General features: G+C 34.3%; 1 long non-coding RNA gene across 1 annotated transcript in view; it reads left to right on the top strand.

Moving 5' to 3' along the window:
* The window catches only part of LOC141577727 (uncharacterized), a 382,973-nt gene that overhangs the window by 314,049 nt on the left and 51,965 nt on the right, over positions 1 to 16,959 (top strand). The window contains exons 4-5 of the long non-coding RNA XR_012507080.1: positions 4,281 to 4,388; positions 7,738 to 7,810. This is a non-coding gene — a long non-coding RNA (uncharacterized LOC141577727). The remainder of the gene's footprint in view (positions 1 to 4,280; positions 4,389 to 7,737; positions 7,811 to 16,959) is intronic.

Genomic DNA, 16,959 nt, shown 5'->3' with positions numbered 1-16,959 from the left:
ATTTGAACACTTGATAGACTATCATATAGTGTAAACATAACTTTTATATGCACTGGTAGACAAAAAATTTGTGTGACTAGCTTTATTTCCATATTCACTTTATTGTGACAGTCTGAATCCAAACTGCAATATCTCTGAGGTATGTCTATACTCAATAAGATTTCTGCTACATAATGCAAGTTCCAGGACTCTGCCTGGAACTCCTGACAGTCTCTGGTGTTCCCTGTCCAGTATAAAAATTAATGGAAGATTAAATGGTTTGACAATATCTGCTAAAACCAGATGTATTTTCCAGGATCTAGCAAGTCCACTTCTTATACACACTCAACTGAAACGAATATATATGTTTATCAAAAGCAATATACTAAATAAAATGAAAAGATAACCTATGGAAGGGGAGAAAATATTTGCAAATGATGCGACTGACAAGGGCTTAATCTCCAGAATATATAAATAACTCATACAAGTCGATAACAAAAAAAAAAACCCAATCAAAAAATTGGCAGAAAACCTAAACATGCTTTTCTCCAATGAAGATGGCCAATAGGTACATGAAAATATACTCATATTGGTAATTTTAAGAGCAATGCAAATCAAAACTACAATGAAGTATCACCTCACACTGGTCAGAATGGCCATTCATTAAAAAGTCCACAAACAATAAATGCTGGAAAGGGTGTGGAGAAAAGGGGACCTTCCTACACTGTTGAGGAAATGTAATTTGATGTAGCCACTAAGGAAAACAGTATGGAGATTCCTTAAAAAACTAAAAATAGACTTACCGTATGATCCAGCAGTCCCACTCTTTGGCGTATATCTGGAGAAAACTCTTAATTCAAAAAGATACATGTGCCTCAGTGTTCATAGCAGCATTGTTTATAATAGGCCAGATATGGGAGCAACCTAAATGTCCATCAACAGAATGACTGGATAAAAAAGCTATGGTATATTTATACAATGGAATACTACTCAGCTACAGAAAAGAATAAAATAATGCCATTCGCAGCAACATGGATGGACCTGGAAAGCGTCATACTAAGTGAAGTAAACCATAAAGAGAGAAAAATATCATATGATATCACTCATATGTGGAATCTGAAAAAAAGAAAAGGACACAAATGAACTTATTTACAAAACAGGGACATACCCATAAGCATAGAAAACAAACTTATGTTTACCGGGGGGAAGAGAGTAGGAAGGGATACATTGGGAATTCAGAATTTGTAGATACTGACTACTATATATAAAATAGATAAACAACAAGATTCTACTGTATAGCACAGGGAACTACATTCAATACCTTATAATGGCCTATAATGAAAAGGAATATGAAAAGGGATATATATATATATATTATATATATATGAATCACTATGCTATACACCAGGAATTAACCATAAATTGTAAATTGGCCATACTCTATTAAAAAAAACAGCAGTATACTAGAATGTATGTGTAACTACTATTGTTAATAGCCAAAAGTTAGAACTTAATCAAATTTCCATCACAATGGAAGGAAAAATGAAGAATCTAAAGTGACATGAATAATATTGATAAATCTCATAAACATAATTTTGAGGAAGAATACTGTGATGGTTAATTTTATGTGTCAACCTTACTGGCCACAGGGTGCCGTGATTAAGTATTATTTCTGAGTGTGTCTGTGAGGGTGTTGTGGATGAGCTTAGACCTTGAATTGGTGGATTCAATAAATAGGTGGTCCTTCCCAGTGTGGGTGGGCATTGTCCAATCCACTGAAGGCCTGAAGACAACAAAAGGTGGAGGAAGGAAGAATTCTCCCCTTCCTACCTGAGTGCTTCAGTGGGGACATGGAAGTTTTCCTCTTCTTGGTGCTCCTGGTTCTCAGGCCGTCAGACTCAAACTGGAATCTACATCATTGGCTTCCCTAATTCTCAGACTAAATTACACTATCAACTTTCCTGGGTCTCTATCTTGAAGATGACAGATTGTGGGACTTCTGTCTCCATAATTATGTAAGCCAATTCATCATCATCTATCTATCTATCTATCTATCTATCTATCTATCTATCTATCTATCTATCTATCTATCTATCTATCTATCTCTTACTAATTTCTCTGGAGAACTCTGACTAATACAGATTTATATCATATTGATTCCACTTACGTAAATTTTTAAAGCAGGTAAAAGTAAATAAAGTTTAAAAGTAGGTAAAAAGGTGTTTGAACTCAAGATAACTGGTACTCTCAGAAGGGAAGAGAATCAGTGGAAGGCAGCATCAGAGGAGCTTCCAAACTGCTGGTAATGTTGATTTTTATCTGTGTTGATTACACAGGTGTGTTTAACTTTGAGAAGGATTAATTTGATCTGTGCATTTATTAAATGAGTACCTTTATGTATATATATATATTTTTTTGATTCAACAAACAGTAAAAATAATCTATTAAAAGGTCATAGAAGAAAAAGGCAACACAATAAGACAGGACAATTAATGATTTAATGAGGTTTGGGATACTTCATTAGTAAAGATCCTTGACCATGTTAAGTTCTTGCTCAGGTTAAAAAGAACAAACCTGTAATATCTCATGGAAATTATAAATACCATGTATGACCTCACAACAAATTATAAAACTAGGATTATATGTACTTACTTATTCCATATTTGAATATGTTAATTATTCTCCTGTTTTACTAACATTTTCTGTAAAGTGCATTTTTGATAGATAAATTTAAAATGACATCTTTAATTCTAGAATATCCAAGTGAAGCAAAAGAGGAACTAACATCTTTCAGAGTAGAATACAGTGACTGATGAGGTTTTGTTTCCCCTTTTTTGGGAGAGGATGAACTTATTTTCATTTGTATGATCTATTGTTACATTTTGCTAGGTAGAAAAATGATACTATATTTATTATTGTTGAACAGAAATTTAAATTTGAATAGTGTCTTAGTCTGTTTGGGCTGCTGTAACAGAATACCCTGGACTGGGAAATGTATGTGCCACAGTCCTGGAGACACTACTCAAATTTGGGACATACAAAATCAAGGCATAGGAAGTTCCAGTGTCGTGTGGGGGCCCTCTTCCTGGTTCATAGACGGCGGTCTCTCTGCTGTGCCCTCACATGATGAAAGAGGCATGGCAGCTCTCTGGAGTCTCTTTTATTAGGGCACTAATCCCATTCATGTGGGCTTTGCTGTCACAACCTAGCCACCTCCAAAAGACCTCACCTTCAAATACCAACACACTGGAGATTAGGTTTCAATGTATGAATTTTGGGAGGACACAAACATTCAGTCTTTAGCAAGTAGAGAAATGTATATGGATGCTGAGTTGGGAAAGGCGTAGACTGTAACATCTGGTGTCTGTTGGCTCTCCTCACATTGGCACACCTCCACAGGTATCTCCCACTTTTTGAAAATTTGCTTTATGCTTTGTTTTTGCAAAAGACCTACAATAGTACCTACATTAGTTTTTGCTAACTGAAAGAAATACAAAGAGGATGTTCACTTTACAAAAAAGGCAAATAGCAAAAATAGTCCTCATTGTTCATTTTGCAGCCAGCTCTTACAGAGGCAGCCTGCACCCTGAGCAGCCGGTGCACCACCAAGCTCCTTCCACTGGAACTTCACTCAGCATCAAGCCACTGTAACTTCGGACTGTGTCTGTGTTTTATCTTGATTTATTTTGTGCACCCATTAGCTAGAAGTATCCTTAGTTAACTGCTTCTTTACTTTACACCATTTTGGCTTATGAAAGTTATCCTGGGAATGCTCTGCTTTCAGATAGTTGCGGAGAAACCTGTACTTTCTTCTTCGCTGGGGTGGAAGCCTGCAAATTACACTTTCCAGAGTTCCTGACTCCATGTTAGCTTTGCCAGTGAGAAAGTATAGATGAAAGACTGAAAGGTAGAAAGAAGACAGGAGCTATTTATATTCTGCTCCTATCAGTGATTGCCGGCAATAACAGCAGCAGGTGACTGAAAATAGATCCATGTTTCCATAGGATCGGGGCAGTATTGACAAGATGGAGTATGACAAGATGGAGGGCTTCTCAGGTGGCCACAGTCCAGTTTTAAATGCAGAAGAACAAAGGGATTACTTCTAGCATTTTTGTGATACATGCAGGCTCATAGCTTCCAGCCCAAGGAGGAAGCATCTTCTAGGTCCTTTTTTTCCGTAGGATCCTTCAGTCCCTCAGGTATTTTCTCCTTTTTTCTTTTACTCCTCCAGTTCCTTATCCAGTCCCCTGCATTGTGTCTCATGCTTGGAATATCTAGAGAGGTTTCTCTTTTCTTGATAGGATACTAAACAGTTGAACAAGGAAGCATTAATCCAGAGTAAGAAGCGCAGGATACAGGCCAGCACATACGGAGACTATGTAGACATTGTGAAGAGGCAACTAATCTAGGTGAGTGAGTTGCAAAAAACAAACATGGTCTTTGGGTAAATTATAAGCGTTACTGTTTTCTCCTGGGAAATATGTTCATTGCATGGAGCCTGGGTTTATTTCTTCTTGCTACTGTAGTACTTGACTTTAATGATACTAAACACACAAGATAGTCTGATGATCCTAAATTAAAAAGCCTTTAGATTTGGCATCTTTCCTCTTGGTGCTTATTTCTGATGGCCTAGCCCCATAGTTTTAATGAGCCACTTCCTTGGAGACCAGGAAATAAAGTCTTGATTTTAATGAGCTATTCTCTAAGGGGCAAGGATGAGATTGGGAATTTATATGAGGGAATGTCACATAAAGCAAGGAAGAAAAACACAGATTCAGGGAAAAGGAATATAAATTCAATAATATAAAAGAAGTCCAGAGAAAAGAAAAAGCTACATAAAGTATATTGAAGAGAAAAAAATGTACAAAGTAGATTAAATAAAAAGTACAAAAGATGTTAGAAATGAATTCAAATATATCCATCAACACTCAGTATAAATAAATTAACCATTCAATAGAAGATAAACATTGCCAAATTAGATGAGAAAAAATGTGATGTTACACACTTTACTAAAATCATACCTGGAGTATGATAACAGACAAAGAAAACTTGAAAGTAAAGGCATGGCTAAGAAAGTACAAGGAAAAGACTTTTGTACGTCTATAAACTTTTTGACAAAAGAAGTATTGCTAGAAATTTTTTAAAAAATCCAGTGCATGCTTTTGGAAGATTCACATTTCCAGGAATATATGTAACAACAATAAATTTGTATGTACTTAATAACATAACCTGAAAATATATAAAACAAACATTAACAGAGTTAAATAGAAGAAATTAACTTCTTAGATGAGATTTTTACACACTTTTCTTATTAGGTTATAGATTATTCAGACTCAAAATCTGTAAGAATATAAAAATAATTTAAGTAAACTGCAAACATAACTGTTCCATTATATGCATTTATGCATTTATGTATCTCAATATCTCTGTATGTCTCTGTACTTACATTGATCTACCATCTGTGTATGTAAATCTTTGTCTGTCTGTCTGTCTGTCTATCTATCTATCTATCTATCTATCTATGTATCATCTCTACCACCACACCTAGTACTGGAGAATACATATTCTTTCCAAACAAACATGTCATGTTTTAAAATTGACTATTTATTGGGTCCTAAAAAATTCTCAAAAAAATTGAGACCAATTTGCTGGCCACAATGAAATTAACTTACAACTAAATAATAAAAGGAACTCTGAAAATTCCCTTAGGATTGGAAAGGTAAATCCCCACTTTTTTATAATATATGTGCCAAGTCAAAATGAAAATAAAATATTATGAATGAGATGGAATAAAACATGAAAATTAGAAATATTTAATACTGAGTAATAATGAAAATACTTTTATCAAGATTTGTGGCATACATAAAAAAGGATATTTAAAGAGAAATTTATGATATTAAATGCTGACATCACAAAAGAAGAAAAGAGGAAATGGATCTGTTTATTATATATTCTCCCACGTCTACACAAAAACAAATCTGAATAAAGAGTTTGTCTAACCAGAATCCTCCCACCAATTATAACAATTTGTATTAAAACTATATAATTTATGGTAAATACAGGAATCTAAAGGAATCATTCTTTTTCTCCCTCTCATTATTTTAAATAGAAAAAATATAAAATAGAATGTTAAAAATGTTTTACTGATATAAATTCTTTATTCATTTGCTAAATGGTTTTATAATTTAAAAAATGTTATTATTTTCAGGAAAGAGAATGACCTAGAATCTAGCATTCAGCTTTTCCTCTAAGTAGCTAAAGTAAAACTTTTTTTTGGAAGCTGAGATATTTAACAAATAGGAGACTAAAATCTGCTATTCTCACTAGAACTACTTATAAGAAATTGTTACTTAAGAAGAAAAGTGTGGTTAAACATGATTCTTTTCTGCTGAATTACTTTTAAAATTTAAAGTATTTATTAAAAATTTTTATCATGTGTTGAAGCCAATCAAGAAAAGATAATTTCCATCAATATGAAGACAAGTAATAACATCTTCCTCATTCACATATGAGATATGATAATATGAAAATCTACTTTTCCTCTGAGATCTTCTCAAGCTTGGTTAGACTACTTAATTTACTAAGTGATAGGGCTGTAATTTTATTGTATCACAATTTATAACCTGAGTGAGGAATAATTTTTCATTCCCAATAGACATGCATTTGTCAATGTCAAAGATAGACTTAAAAAAAATTAAGGTAAGTCGTTTGAATTTGTGACATATTTATAACACAGTAGACTACATGGAAATAATGAGATCTTTATTGTTTCCAATCTGTCAGTTGTGTGACAGGTAGAATATGAAGGCAGTTGTGGTCAGTATGCATATATAACATAAAGTATACATTTGCCAATTTGGTGTGACAGTTATTTTGGGGCCTAATTCTTCTTTTTTAATAACTTTTTAGATGAATTTTTATTTAAATTTACTTCTACTTAAGAAAACAATTCCTGTAGACAGTTCCTCAAATCATAATTGCAGATACCTTCTAATGACTCACATATTAGCAGTTCTTTCTTTGGAAAAGCATTTGTACATTCCTGAAGACTTACAAACTTTTTCTTTCAAGTAAGGAAATTGTACAATTAGAGAATTTACTCTCTAACCCTTACTCTGATCTGAGCTGTACTCCCTTGAGTTTACCCATTACAAAGTTTCATTAACTGCATTTAATATTTTCTTGTCAGACACTTCTGTTTCCTACAACTTTTTTTTCATCCATTTCACTTTTGTTGCAAAACTCTCACCTTATTTTAACTCAACAGCTCATCTACACTGAGCCTACAAACAAGCAATAGAACATTACGAGAAAACACATTATATGGACTGGTCACACTTTCAATTTGTAACGGAGAATAAGTGGCTGCCTAGCATAGCACAACAATCCCATATATCCTTACTCTGTTTTCATCGTATTCTCCGAGAATCTCACATTCACTCCTTCCCACAGAACTCTAGTAACTGTCTTGCCCTGCTCAGTCTCAGCTGATGACCCTGCTTTACATTGAAGGGGGAAAAAAAATGAACTACTCTTTACAACTCTACTATTCTACCTGCATGGGAACTCACATAACTTGCTAAGGCGGCTAGCCTCCAAAAATGACCCCCAATGATTCTAACTTCTGTCATTATACCTCTTTGTATACTTCCTGCCTGAATTGTGCCAGGGTTTTACTGTGTACCAGTTGAATACCCTTTCAAGATTAGGTTGTAAAACACGTCATTACTTTCTTCTTTCTCTCTGCACTTATTCTAGAGAAAGCCAACTTATGAACAGCCTTATGAAATGACTCACACTGTGAGGAACTGCAGCTTCTGCATACCAACATGTGAGTGTGCTCAGAATGAATTCTTTATAACCAGTCACATCTTTAGAGACTATCCCTGGCTGACAGCTTGACTTCCTAAGAGCAGGCCGGGAAAGCCTACTCCTCAATTCCTGCACCTCAAGCACTATGTAAGGTAATAAGTATTTGGGGTTGTAGTTTACTAAGTTTAGGGGAAATTTTTGCAAAACAATAAATCACAAAGTAGATTTGGTAGCAGGAATTGGGTACTGTCATAACAAAAACCTAAAATACGTGAGTGATTTGGAATCAGGCAGTGAATGGAAGTGGAGAGGACTCTAAGGATTTTGAGAAGACTGTTATTTAAAGAATTAAATGCCTTGAATACACTGTTTGTAATATTTTGAACTCTGAGGAGGCTGCTAGTGAGGTCTTAAAGTGAGAAAAATATTACTGGATATTGGAAGAAAGGAAATCCTTATCATGTAGTGGCATAAAGTTTATCAACCTTGTTGCCTGTAGTAACATACAAATGAGACAGTGTTCCCAGTGAACTGGGTAATGTAGCTAAGGAAATTTATAACTATAGGGTGAAAAAATGTCTTAATTATAGCAAAATACAAGAAGAGAAAGGTAAGCTAATGGAAGGACCATTAAAAAATAAAGCTGGCACTTGCTGATATTGAAGATTACCAACCTTTTCAGATGGCAAAGAAAGCTAAAATTAAATGGTTTCTAAGCAAAGATCAAATCAAGGGAACTCTTAGGAAAGCATGGTCTAGAAATGAACAAAGGTATAATCGTAAAATCACTTTTTGAGATCTGACTCATACAAAATGCCCTGTAAATGATTAAGGGTGTTCCTCTGATTGTCTCAATCACATAATAGAGCTTCTAGGAGGCTTAACATCATTGTTCCTCAGTCAACTCAGCAGAAGCTCAGAGAAGAGAACGCCTATCTCAAATAGATTTTGTGCCTGGCTTTTGTCTAATAGAATAACTTACATTACTTCTACAATCTTGGTAGAAGATTCACAATACTTTTAGTAAAATTATATCAGCAGAAACATTGCTATCTTGGATTCAAAGAATTGAAATACTTATATCTTGGATTGAAAGAGGCAGTATAAAATGAAAAGAGGCTTTTGGACTTTTAAACCTTTACAAACAGAAAACAAGTTGATAAAAACTCCTCAGCCAAAAACATGTGCTAACTTCCACATATAATAGAAAGAATGAATTGGTATGTGGAAGAAGGACGCTGGTGGTAGAGCCAAGAGACAAGGTAAGTCATTTCCAGGCAGGTATGGCACTAAGTTCTAAAATGAAGTAACCTACAACATTGACTTGGATAAATCTAGGAACTGCTTTGTACCAGTATCCATTGTGTGCCAATTGTTTTCCATCTCTGAGGACTAATGTCCATAGCATTTAACCTATTCTGGTGTCAGCATGTTGAGTGTTATGAGATACATAACTTTCTCTTTGATTTTTAAGTATTGAGATCAAGAGGAACCACACTCAAGTAGTTGTACATAAGGAACAACACCTAAGGGATCTCATTCACGTTCAGATTTTATTTAGATGATGAGATTCTAGACTGTGGGCTGGTTGTTGTAGGTCATGGGTTGAGATATTTAGGGGTCTTGAGAAAGTATTCATGTATTTTGTATGTAGAATGGATATAAATCATTGAAAGTCAGAGGATAGATTATAGAAGACAGCCTCCAAGATGGTACCTGTGATTTTCACCTTCTTGCATTCACACCTTTGTAGTCTCCCTCTCCTAGCCACACTCTACAATGGTTGGCCTGTGACCAAGAAAATACAGAAAAAGTGGTGAGATGTCATTTCTCAGATGTACATATACAAGGTACTTTGGCTTCCATCTTGCACACTCCCTTGTTCTCTTTTTTTTGTTATTGCTAGTTCTGGGAGAAGCCAAGTCATGATGAGATCTGGGGAGAGCAGCCCTATGCCTAACTCTGTGGGAGGGAACTGAGTCTCTTGTCATCAGCTGCATGAGTGTGCTTGGAATAGATCCTCCATCCCTAATTATGTTTTTAGAGACTGCATGTCTAGCTTCATTAAAGACTCAAAATAAGAAACATCCAGCTAAGTCTTGTTCATACTCCTGATCCCTAGAAATTATATGAGATAATACATTTTTATTGTTTTAAGCTGGTAACTTTTGGGGTGACTTATGCAACATAGATAACTAATATACCCAGCTTTTTCTTGTTATTTTAGTTCATATTCTATCAGTGGTTTCAAATATTAATTTCCATGTGGAATTGAAGAGCATGCTAGAAAAAATGTTGGTGATCATCAAAGTCACAGAATGTTTGTAGTCATGATTGCTGTTCACCAAATATTTATAGCTTTTCCTATCTTAGGTATATGGCAATACTGTACTTTCCAGTCTCTTTTGTTTGCATTTTATCAAGTGATCAGAGCTGGCCAATTAGTTGTAAACAGAAGTGATATGTGTTATTTCTTGTTTTGAGTTTTTATTGCTGGTATTATATCTTCAAAAGTTTGTTCATTCTCATTCTCCCTCTCTCTGCCTCTCTCTTCAGTGGCAATCAGCAATTTTCCAGATATTCAAGATGAATTTTGCTCAGTTAGCCTGGGTCTCAGAGAGAGAGAGGTGTAGAGAACAGCCCACTGCCTAACCACCATGTTGACTTTGTAGTATGAGAAAGAAGTAAACCTTTGTTGCATTGACTCACTGACATTAGGACATTGTCACTGCAGCATAACCTGGCTAGTCCGACAGATCCAAGTATCATGTAAACCATCAAAAAGTAGAAACAATATAAACACCTCACACTAGGGAATGACTCTTGAAGTAGTATCAGTCCATTTTATCAAATATCCTTGACACAAAAATAATGATTCTGAGTATTATGTGATAATATTTAAAAGCATATAGGCATAATGTTATATATAAAAGCAAACAAAATATTTACTTGATACTGGTAATAACCATGTAAAATGGTACATGTTTAATCCTATTTGATGATTATCTACTTCCAGACACATAGTGGCCAGACACAGAGTAGGTCCCTGCCCCTCTAATACTTGTGTGGATACCACAGGGTTAGTTCTTATCAAAAAGCTGTGGGAGACAGTGATTTGGGGCTGCAGGATTTTGTAAGTGGTGGAAGGCTTTCATCTCTCTCTCTTTTTTCCCTGCCACCATAATTGATGATATTCTTTCTGATGTAGCTATTATGAGCTTTGACCTGAGCTGAGAAGCGTCTCTAAACCGTACAAAATGGATATGTAATATAATTGAAAAATGAAACTTGAAAGAATTATTTTCTGGCTCTGTGTTATTTTAGCATAACATAGCATACCCAAACTGAGAAAGAATTTGGTCCTAAAATAGAAGTGCAGCACTAACAAAACCTCAGAACTTGTCACATCTGTTTATTTGGTGAAGTGAAGACTAGAAAATTGGTGATCTATGTTATTGATGGTAAATATTTGATAAAGCTCTGACCTGAAGTAACTTGGGAGGCAGACTTGTGAATCTAGAGCAGAGTTTCTCAACCTCAGCACTATTGACATTTTGGGGTGGGTAACTCTTTATTGTTGGGAAATGTTGTTTACATCATGGGATATTTAGCGTAAGCTTGGCCTCTACCCACCGGATGCTAGTAGCTTTCCTCCAGACGTGAAAGCCAAAAAAGGTCTCCAGACATTGGCAGATTACTCCAGAAATCAAAATTTTGCTCCTAGTTGAGGACGAAACCACTGCTCTAGGGGAGGAGATCAGAAAAGATAAATTTAATAGGGCAGATTGGTAATTGTTGGCTATCTTTACCATGAAATTATGATCAGGAAATGAACTCAGGAATTGAATGTGATAAAAGAATATAGATTTTTCTCTCTAGAAAAGCAAGATATGAGGCTTTGCACAATTGGAAAGGCAATTATTTATGACATCCAAGTGATCTATAAGTGGAACTGGTTGCATCCAGAGTTGTTTTTAAGATTTCTCATACTTTTCCTACTTTAACATTTCTCATATTTCTTTGCATTTCAGTCTTACTGCCCCTCCCCACTGATTCTGGTTTTTTTTTTTTTCTTCAAATTTTAAATAGACATCGCATTTTAGAACAGTTTTAGACGTAAAGAAAAATTGAAGATAGTACAGAGAGTCTCCATATATTCATACCTAATTTCTCTATTATTAACATCTTACATTAGAATGGTACATTGTTATAGTTATTGAACCAATATTGATATTAAAGTCCATGAATAATCATTAACTAACATCCAAACATAATTCACACATTCTTAGTTTTTACCTAATACTCTTTTTCTGTGCCAGTATTCCATTCAGGATACCACGTTATATTTAGTTCTCATGTTTCTTTGGGATTCTCTTGTCTGTGACACTTTCTCAGACTTTCTTTGGCATTGACAATTTTGTGGAGTGCTGATCAGGTATGTTGTATTAAATAAATACCCATGGTTCCATCATGATATGCAAAAGTGATTGAATTAATAAATAAATGGGGGATAAGAGACAAATACTCCATGTAAGAGAATTTCAAATAATTTATGTAGATACTCCCCCTTCAAGGAAGTTGAGTGAACTCCTCACTCAAGTGAGGGAAGTGAGGGGTATTACACAATTCATTACTTTCTTGCTCAAATTGTTTTAACTTTGGCCATTGGAAACACTTTGACATATCCCCATCAATGTGTTGTTATTCTTGTTGCTTTTAATACTTCTTTACTTTCTGGCAATATAAATAACATGTTGCTTGTTTATCTTGTATATCTTCCCCCAGTCCTAGAACAGTCATAATATCCCTACATTATCCTTTTAAGGTCCATGGGGTAAATAGTGATGCACCTCTTTCATTTAAATATTGATTTTGTCGTCTTTTATTTTTATTTTGTTAGCCTGGCTAGAGGTTTATCAATTTAACTGATCTTATCCAAGAACCAACATATGATTTTGTTGATTTTTCTTACTGTTTTTATGTTTTAAATTTTATTGACTGCTGCTTTAACATTTATTATATCTTTATTTCTGTTTGTTTAGGCTCAAATTGCTCCTTTTACTCTAGTTTCCTTAGGTAGAGTTTAGATGATTGATTTTAGATCTTTTTTCTTTCCTGATGTATATATTTAATGCTCTAAATTTCTCTCTAAACATTGCTTTCAATGCATTCTGCAAATTTTAAGCTGTATTCTCATTTGAATTTAGCTCAACATTTTTTCTACTTTCTCATAAACCTTCTTCATTGACACGTTTTGCTTAGAAGTGTGTTGCTTAATGCTCAACTATCTGGAGAATTTTCCAGCTTTTTTTAATTGACTTTTATTGATTTCTAATTAATTTTCATTGTGGCCTGAGAATATACTTTACGTGATTTCTTTTTAACTGGTAAAGGGATATTTCATTGCCTATAATGTGGTTTGTTTTAGTGAATATTTCATGTGAGTTTGAGAAAGACATGTATTCTTGTGTTGTTTAATGGAGTATCCTATAAATGTCAATGAGATTAAGTTGATTGATAGTTCCATTCAGGTCATCTATATCCCTACTGATTTTCTGCCTGTTTGATTTATCAGTTACTGAGAGAGGGTTGCTGACTACAATGGGTCTCCAGCTATCATGGTGAATTGTCTGTTTCTCCTTGCAATTCTATAGGTTTTTTTCCCCCAAGTATTTTGATACTCTGTTTTTAGATACATATACACTAAGAACTGTTATGTCTTCATGGCAAATCGACTTCTTTATCATTCTGATTTGCCTCTTTATTCTTGATAATGTTCCTTGTTCTGAAGTCTATTTTGCCTACTTCAGCTTTCTTTTGGTTATTGTTCGTGTGATATATCTTTTCCCATCTCCTTACTTTTAACCTATCAGAGAACTTATATTTAAAGCAGGTTTCTGTAGACAACTTACAGTTGGGTCTTTTTTTTTCTAATCTGCTCTGACAATCTGTTTTCTTTGACATATTTAGACAAATTACATTATCAATAGAGTTGCATTCATATCTACCATATTTGTAACTATTTTCTATTCCTTGCATTTGTTCTTTGTTTCTTTTTCCCTTTCTCTCTTTTTCTGACTTTTCCAGTTTTCACTCAACATTTTATACAATTCTGTTTTTCTCTCATATTTTTCCTAATGTCTGGATATCACTGATGAGTTTACTGTCACCATAATTTTGCCTTTTCCAGAATGTCATAGGGTTAGAATCATACAGTTTGTAGCCTTTTCAGAGTGGCTTCTTTCTCTTAGTAATATGTATTTAAGGTTCTCTCATGTCTCTTCATGACTTGATATTTTATATCTTTTTATTTCATTGAGTGAATTATCACAGTTTATTCATTCATCTATTGAAGATCTTGGTTACTTTCAAATATTGTCAATTATGACTAAAGCTGCTGTAAATATTCATGTGTAGTGTTTTGTATGGAGATAAAGTTTCAGCACATTTGGGTAACTACCAAGGAGCATGATTGTTGGATTATATGATAAGATTATGTTTAGTATTTCTAAGAAACTGCCAAACTCTCTTCCTAAGTGGCTGGACCCTTTTGCATTTCCACCAGCAATGTTTGTGAGTTCATGTTGCTCTGTAGCCTCAATAATATTTGGTATTGTCAATGTTTTGAATTTTAGCCATTCTAGTAAGTGTATAGTTGTATCTCATTTTCATTTTAGTTTATAATTACTTAATGATCTCTGATGTGTAGCAGTTCTTCTTCCTTTTTTTTTTTTTTTTTTTTTTGCCATCTGTGTATCTTCAGGTGAAGTGTCTATTCCCATCTTTTCCCCACTTTTTAATTGTGTTGCCTTTTTTGTTGTTGTCTTTTGAGTGTTTGAATACTTGGGTACATGTCCTTTATCAGATATTTGTTTTTGCTAATATTTATTGTCAGTCTTACTTTTCCATTGTCTTTTGCAAAGAAAAGTTTTAATTTTGATGAAATTTAACATACACTTTTTTTTCATGGATCATGTTTTTACTGTTTTAACTAAAAACATTTGCTAAACCCACAGTCAACTAGATGTTCTCCTATGTTAACTCCCAGAAGTTTTATAGTTCTGTGTTTTACACTGATGTCTAATTTTTGTGAAAATGGTAAGGTCATTTTTCACATGGGTATCCAGTTGTTCTAGCACCATTTGTTGAAAAAGACGATTATTTTTTTATTGCCATTGCCTCTGTTCCCTTTTCAAAGATTAGTTGACTGTGTTTGTGTGAGTCTCTTTCTGGACTATCTGTTCTGTCCCACTGATCCATTTGTTTGTTCTTTCACATACTGTACTGCCTTGATTGTTGTAGCTTTATAATAAGTCTCGAAGTCATGTAGTGTCTGTCCTCTGACTTTGTTCTTTTTCTTCAATATTGTTGGATATTCTGGATCTTTTGTCTTTCCATATAAAGTTTAAAATCAGTTTATTAATATTCACAAAGTAACTGGCTAGAATTTTGATTGGGAACACATCCAATATAAATTGGAAGATTTGATGTTTTAACAGTATGATTTCTCTCTGAAAACTTCTTTTAACATATCTTACAATTCAGGTCTATTAGTGAGATTCTCTCCATTTTTTTGGTGGCTTGAAAAAGCATTTCTTCTTCACTTTTGAAGAAAATTTACTTTGGTCAGAATTCTAGGTTGGTGGTTTTTTTCTCTCAACACTTTAAGTATTTTACTACTCTTCTTTCTTGCGTACATGGTTTCTGAAGACAGGTTCTGAACTAATTCTTATTCTTGTTCTTCTGTATGTAAGGTGCTGGTTTCCTGTGGATTGTCTCAAGGTTTCTGTTTGTATTTGATTTTCTGCAGCTTAAACATGATATGTGTCCCTATATTAAAAAAATTTTTTTTTTAATTTTTAACTTGCTTTGTGTTCTCTGAGCTTCTAGGATCTTTGGTTGGTGTCTGTCCATAAGTTTGGAAAATTTTCAGTCATTATTACTTAAATATCTCTCCTGTTCTTTTCTCTCCTTCTTCTTTTGGTATTTCCATTATGTTACACCTTTTGTAAATGTTTTTTCTTCACTCTTTTTTCTCATTGCATTTTCATTTGGGAAGTTTATATCGATATATTTTCAAGTCTATTGGTTCTTCCCTTAGCCAGCCTACTGATGAGCTCATAAAAGAAATTCTTTATTTCTGTTACAATATTTTAAATTTCTACCATTTTTGGATACATTAACAATTTTACATCTTTGCCTACGTTGGGTAATGTACCTGATCTTTTGTGTTTTCCACTTTTTCCATTAGAGTCTATAACACATTAATCATAGTTATTTTGATTTTCATGTCTGGTAATTATAGTATGTGTCACTGAGTCTGGTTATAATACTTGTTGTGTCTCTTCAGATTATGTTTCCTCTTGCTTTATTCATGCTTTGTAATTTGTGGTTGAAAACCGGATATGATGTATTAAGTTATCAGAATAGAGGTAAAAGGCCTTTAGTGTGAAATTGTATGTTAAACTTGCTAGGAATTGCTCTGTGTTGGTGGTTGCTGTACCTGTAGTTGCCAGAGGCTTTGAATTCTTCTAGTGTCTTTATTTTTGTCTCCTTTGTTGTCTTTGGGTTTCCCTAAAAACTCCTTCTTAAATAGTAATAGGAATTGGTTCACCGGATTATGGAGGTGACAAATCCCATGATCTACAGTTGACAAGCTAGGTATCCAAGGAAGTAGATGGTGTAGTCCCAGTCTGAAGGCCAACAGGCTTAAAACTCAAGAAAAACCAGCGTTTCACAAAGGCAGGAATAAAACCTATGTCCCAGCTTGTGGCTGTCAGGCAGGATAAAATTATCCCTCACTTTTGGGAGAGTTTGCCTTCTGCTCTATCCAGGCCTTTAACTGATCAAAAAGGGTCCACCCACATTATGGAGGGAAGTCCTGTTTACTCAGTCTACTGATTCAAATGTTACTGTCATCCAGAAGAATGTTTGACTAAATAATGTCTGTGTTGCCACATAAAATTATCCGTCACAGTTGTTGACTGATATGTGTCACCCATTCTTTCCCATTGTTTATTGAGGGTCCATGGGTCAGATAACTTGTCTTTTAGTTTATAAGTTAGAAGTTGCTGCACAAACTCTTTATCTAAATCTTCAGCACAAAATCTTTTCTAAAGCTTGAAATGAACTTTAGCTCAAATTAAATTTAGCTGAATCAGTAGGTTA

This window comes from Camelus bactrianus, chromosome 5 (assembly GCF_048773025.1).
Source record: "Camelus bactrianus isolate YW-2024 breed Bactrian camel chromosome 5, ASM4877302v1, whole genome shotgun sequence".
Taxonomy (NCBI): Eukaryota; Metazoa; Chordata; class Mammalia; order Artiodactyla; family Camelidae; genus Camelus; species Camelus bactrianus.
Note: the sequence above shows the minus strand (reverse complement) of the source record. Positions and strands in the feature narration are given on the sequence as shown.